This window comes from Tupaia chinensis, unplaced genomic scaffold, assembly GCF_000334495.1.
Source record: "Tupaia chinensis unplaced genomic scaffold, TupChi_1.0 Scaffold144150_1, whole genome shotgun sequence".
NCBI classification, from domain to species: domain Eukaryota; kingdom Metazoa; phylum Chordata; class Mammalia; order Scandentia; family Tupaiidae; genus Tupaia; species Tupaia belangeri.
In genome coordinates this window covers 1220074-1226560 of record NW_006204006.1, presented here as the reverse complement: position 1 = coordinate 1226560, position 6487 = coordinate 1220074, and the positions used below count along the sequence as shown (strand labels likewise).

The 6487-nt window shown below is 43.6% G+C and overlaps 1 pseudogene; it reads left to right on the top strand.

The window, feature by feature from the left end:
- The first annotated feature begins 4612 nt into the window (after nucleotides 1–4612).
- On the top strand, nucleotides 4613–6274 carry LOC102477283 (la-related protein 1B-like; annotated as a pseudogene).
- Nucleotides 6275–6487: the final 213 nt, after the last annotated feature.

Below are 6487 nucleotides of genomic sequence, written 5' to 3'. Positions count from 1 at the left end.
TCGGGGACTTGAACCGTGGTCGCCTACGTGGGAATCCAGCGACATAGCCATTACACTAACTGCTGGTTCCTGATATACTTTTTTTTTTTCATTTGATAGAGGGCACATTTGCTTGCTTGGGGTGGGGTGGTGAGCACCCATCATGGGGAATGACCACACCATAATTCCTTCTCTTCCATTCTCCTTGCACTTGATCATGTGGGATCCGTTCACTCCAACCACCATGCCACCAGCTGGCCCTGTGTGTGAATATTTAAGAGAAAAATGTTCAACTCCCACTGGAGCCTCCCCAGAAGGGTAATCAGAAGTGCAACCTCCCAGAGCACCCAGAGGTCAGCATGGAGGGCTCCATCCTTCAAGCAGCTATTCCCCAGGGAGATCGTCCACGTCTCCTGCCTGGATGAATGGGCATTCTAGAAGCCTAGCAGGAGCCACAGCAACCTCAACTTCCCACACGGGCTCTTACTCACCTTCCACCCCTCGTGGGTCTCACATGGGCTGCAGCCGGCCCGGGAGGGCTCACTCCACAGTCAGAACAGCCCACAACCCACCTAACATACCCACCTTCTCTGGTTCCTCAGCCTGTCCAGGATCCTGGCCCCATGGCTGGTCCCTTTTGCCCAGATGGATTTGCAGCTCCTCCCTTCCTCTGCTTTGCAGATACCACCACAGTCCAGCTTCCAGAATCTTGCCAACATCCTCCCTTGGCTATGGCTGCCTTTTTTATTCTCTTTGTCCTGGCATGCTCCTTCTTCTTCCTGGTTGAAGAATTTGGGTCATCCATGTTATGCCTCCAGATCTGATCAGTGAAGATCGATGTCCTCTTCATACAGCCTGAATTGTATATTCCTTATGCCAATGAGGTCAAATATCTTTTGCATATGTAAAGTCATTTCAACACAAAAAAAAAACTACTGACCCCCGCAACGTGCTAGGTATTGGGCTGGATGGCAAACACAAGAAACAGAATAACTGATGTTTCTCCTTAGCCAACTCGGTGGGCAAATACACCCCCTCACTATTTTTTTCTTTTTAAAGAATTATTTTCTTTATCTTTATCTATTTATTTATTTTAATTTGATCACAAAGAGAGAGAAAGGGAAAGTTAAGAAGTAAGCCAGCAGGTCTGGGACTCGAACCACGGTCAGCTATGTGGGAATTCAGTGCCCTTTACCACCATGCCACCTGCCAGCCCCTACACCCCTCACTTTATACAACTGAGAAGAGAGAACAGAAAAATTAATCCAGGCAAAGAGACTACAGTGGTCTAACCTAGCCTAGGGAGCAAAGAAAAGGTTAAAGCTGTGCAAAGACAAGACTTTGAGGACGGGCAAGAGTGAAAGCAGGGTAGAGTGTGGGAGTGGAAAAACTCATATGTAACCCTCAGGTCCGGGGTTAGAGCTGAATGAAAGATAGATCCACACAATAGAAAAATGGGTGTGGAAGAACAGATGCAATAACAGGAACTGTAATTACCTTTCTGTCAGCATGCAGGGGAAAGGAGGGACAAATGATAAAAGACAAGTTAAATAGCAGACATCAAACATGAAAGACAATGACCCCTGAGACCCAGAAACAACAAAGCGAGCCTCGGTGGCCCCAGCTTACTGTCTTAGGAGAATCTCCAGGTGGCACGACAGGGAGGGGGAATTAAAGAGATGGAGCTGAGAGAGACACAGGAGGCTAGAGTTCTCAGGACATATTACAAGACAGGATTCAAGCTGCACAGAGAGACAACTTCAAGATCTGCAGAGGGTCCTCCTTGCATATTCACTAAGAGTGCTTGGGGCCGGCAGGTGGCATGGTGGTTAAGGATGCTGGACTCCCACGTGGCCGACCATGGTTCGAGTTCCAGACCTGGAGACTTGCTTGCTCTCTCTCTCTCTCTCTCTCTCTCTCTCTCGTCAAATTAAAATACATAAATAAAGTTAAATGAAAATCATTATATTTTAAAAAGAAGGATTAGTGTATACATGAAGAAATTGCTGGTGGTTAATTAGTGGCATGGTGGTTAAGGTGGCTGGATTCCTCATAGCCAACTGTGCAGTTTGCATCCTGGACCCAGCAGCAGCATGAAAAACACACAAGGCACATGTGCATGTGTGGCCGAATCGCAAGAGGAGAATGGAGAAAAAGAGATTACAGCATGGCCATTCCAACCACACAGGGCGACGCTTTTTCACTTTCGCTCTCTCTCTCTCTCTTTCTCTGTCTGTCCTTCTCTGGCAAGAGCATGTGCCCTATAGTAAATTTTTAAAAGAAAGAAAGAGGGGCCAGCAGATGGCATAGTGGTTAAGACACTGGACTCCCATATGGTAAACTGTGGTTTGTGTCCTGAACCCAGCAAAGTCATGAAGCTCAGGCTGGGTGTGTGTATGTGTGTGCCCAAAATCCAGAGAGGAAAATGGAGGAGAAGAAATCGCAGTGTGGCTACCCCTCCAGGGGGAGTGGTTTCTCGTTTTTTCTCTCTCTTTCTTTCTCTGTGTCTCCAGCAGTGTACACATCCCATAGCAAAAATTGTTTTTAAAAAAAAGAAAGAAAAGGAAAGCTGCCTGAGTCCAGGGAAAGAACCATCTCAGAGGACTAGGGGAAAATAGCATCATCCAACATTTATATTACTGCTGCACCACAGAGCTGGTAGCAGTGCCTAGGCCCACTGGCCAAGCTGGAAAACCTCTTCTTTTGGAGGTCATTGAGCAAAGTCCTCACAAGGGCCTAACTCCAGTAAAGGGAGAGAATTAGCCTCAGACTACACATTATTCTGCTAGGCTTAGCAAGCCTGGAAAACAGAAGTTGAAAGATGCGAATGGTTTAAGTGAGAATGACTGCATCTAAGAGCCAGACTTAAGACATTTATTTGAATCCAAAAATACCCAGCACCACCAAGATAAAATTATAATACCTGACATTTAATTGAAAATTACCAAGCATGCAAAGAAGCGGGATCATACAACTTATAAAGTCAAACTGACCCAGATATTAGGAATTAGCAGACAACACCACAAAAACATGTAAACACTATAATAATGTTCAAAACACTAGAGGAAAGATTTAAGATATTAAAGTAGAAAAATAGAAGTATTAAAAAGACCCAAAGTGGGACCAGCAGATGGTGTAATGGTTAGGTTGTTGTACTCCCCCCATAGTCAAATGCGGTTTGAGTCCTGTACCCAGTAGCTTAAATTCTCACCTGGCATGTGTGCATGTGTGCCCAAAATCCTGAGAGGAGAGTAGAGAAGAAGGGACTGAGGCATGACCATCCTCTATGGAAGGTGATTTTTCTCTTTCTTTCTGTCTCTCTCTGTTTCTCTAGCGAGAGCACATGCCCTATAGCAAAAATCTCTCTAAAAAATGACCCAAGGTGAGGTTGGCAGGTGGTTAAGGCACTGGACTCCCACATGGTCAACCACAGCTCACGTCCCAGATCCTGCAGGTTAAAAGACAGCAGGTACACATGCATGTGTGCTCAAAATCCTGAGAGGAGAATGGCGGAGAAGGGATTGCAGCATGCCCATCACCCCTCAGAGGTGAGTTCTCACTTTCCTCTTTCTAGCTCTCTCCAGTGAGCACAAGCTCCCTATGGCAAAACACTAAATTAAAAAAAATAATAAAAATAAAAAATCCAGGACGAACTTCTCAAAATGAAAACCGAAAACTGTAATACCTAAGATAAAAATACACTAGATAAGATTAACAATAAATTAAACACTGATATAGAAAAGCATGGTGAACTGGAAATACAGCACTAGAAACTATTCAACACAAAACAAAACAAAACAAAAAAACCTAAATAAAAAAATGAACAAAGCACCAACGAGCTGAGAAACAACTTCAAGTTATCTAATAGATGTGGAGTGAGAGTCCTCAAATCCAGATGTAGAAAGGGAAACAGGGGGAAACGTATAAAAATAATAACCAAGGGGCCATCAGGTGATGTGGTAGTTAAGGTGCTGGACTCCCACATGACCGACCTCAATTCTAGTCCCAGACCTGGTCTTGGCTTGAAATCACACCAGGCACACGTGCCAAAGTCCTGAAAGGAGAATGAAGAGGATACCCCAACGTGGCATTCCCCTGCGGTATGCTCTCTCACTTTCCCTCTCTGTGTCTCTCTCTAGTAAGCATGTGTGCCCTGTGGCAAAAACCCAAAAGAAAAAAGAAAAGCCAATTTTTGTCCTAATTTAATGAAAATGATAGATTCACAGATCCAAGAAACTCAACAAAGTCCAAAGAAACATGAAAAAAAAATACAAAGGCAAATTATAAACAAAATGTTCACAATTAGAAAGTCTTAAACAGAACCAGAAGAAAGTGACATAAAACAGGAATGAAGAGAGAGAAAAATGGCAGCAAGGAGTAAGGCAAGCAAGAAGAGAGGGACGGGACATTTTTCAAGTACCATCCAAAAAACATAGACTTAGATCTCTGCAACCAGTGAAAATATCTTTCAAGACCAACAGATGGCATAATGATTATGGGAGCTGGACTCCCATGTTGTCAACCATGTTCAAATCCCAGACCTGGCAGCTTAAAACTCACGCCAGGGCTAGAGGACCTCCACCCCCACTTGCTGAGCCTGCCACTGCCCACACCATTTTGTTCCCCAAAAAATTATAAAAGCAGGAAAACACAAGACAAAAAAAATCCAACAAGGCTAGTGATTTCAGCGATATGGCAAATTGGCCAACACCAAGTGAATTAGTGAACACTGGATGTCAGAGTATCATCAGCCAAGGAAATAAGAAGCCACAAAACACTAAAAAAAGAAGAGAAAGTTGAAAAGAGAACAGGACCAGCACATGGCATCACTGGACTCCCATGTAGTCAACCATGGTTTGAGTCCCAGACCTGGCAACTTAAAAATCACACCGGGCACATGTGCATGCGTACCCAAAATGCTGAGAGGAGACTGGAGAAAAAGGGATTGTGACGTGGCCATCCCCCCTGGGGGGTGATTTCTTGCTTTCTGTCTCTCTGTCTCTCTCCAGCTAACTGACAAGCACACATGCCCTATAGCAAAAAATCTCTCAACAAAAAAAAAAAAAAGAGAGAGAGAGAGAGAGAGAGAGGGAACTAACAGTGAAAGTAAAGAAAACCAGGAAATAGAATTAGATGGCCCTGGAGAAAATGTCAGTGAGGATGAGGCTCAGACAAGTAGTCAATGAAAGCTAATTAGCACAAGTTGATGCCATTCTACCTAGATGGTGTAAGATCACAGTCAAGAAAGACCTGGATCCCGGAACAGCTCAGGAAGTCAACTCAAAGCAATAAATCAACACATAACAATAGGAAGTTATACACAAAGTTAGCTGCAAGATAGAGAAAAGAGATGATCAACATGAAGTTTCCAGTGGGAGAAGTGAAGGTGGTAATATCCAGGGTTCCTTTAAAGGCCAAGAACAGGGAAGAGGACTAGGCAGAGGAAATCCTCAATGGATCTTTGATTATTCATATGATTGCTGAGAGCATGGTGAAAGGACTGATCAACCATTTCAAACAGAGCTTAACACCAGTATAAGATATTACTATGATGGTGGTACAAGAGCAGAAGTGTATCCTATGGAAGAAGCATTGCTTAAAGAGTATATTAAGCATCAAATTTAGTACTACTTCAGAACAGAAAATTTAAAATGAGGGACCAGCAGTTGACATAATGGCTATGTCACTGGACTCCCATGTAGTTGACCACAGTTCGAGTCCTGGACCCAGTGGCTTAAACTCACGCTAGGTGCTTGTGCATGCGTGCCCAAGATCCCAAGAGGAGAATGGAGGAGAAGGAATTGCAGCATGGCCATACCCCCTGGAGGATGATTTCTCGCTTTCTGTCTCTCTCTATCTCTCTCTCTGTCTGTCTGGCGAGTGCATGCATGCCCTGTAGCAAAAACCTCTCAAAAAAAAGAAAATTTAGCATGAAACTTTTTCTTCAGAGAAAGATGGGTGAATAAGGTTTCCTATTTCCCTGATTGCTGGTTTTCACTGTGTTCAGGCTTTTACTACAAACCTTAATCTAATTTTAGAGACACTAAAGGGCAGCACAGAAGTGGAACTTGTGGATGAGAAAAAAGATAGAACCAGAAAATTGGCCAATTTCCAGGTCCTTCTACTACACATTATGTGCCACAAACAGACTTTTCTCAACTGATTGACTGTCCAGAGTTTGTACCAGGCCAACCCGTCTGCACACATCAGAATCTGCCCCAAATTCTCCAAGAATTAGAAGTCCATTGAGCCCAAAGAAAAACACTGAAACAAGTCATCTTCAAGCTATGTCTAGAGGTTTGTCCACCAGTTTGCCTAACGTTGACTCTGAACCTTGGGCAGAAGAAAAAAAGAGACATCACCCATCCCCAGTGAAATTGAAGAAATCATTTTCTCCACCTAAAGAAGCATCAAATCAACTATGTCTTCCAGAAGAACAAGAAGAAGAACTGATTTTTTTTACTTGATGAAGAGATGGAACAAATAGAAGATTGAAAAAACACATGTA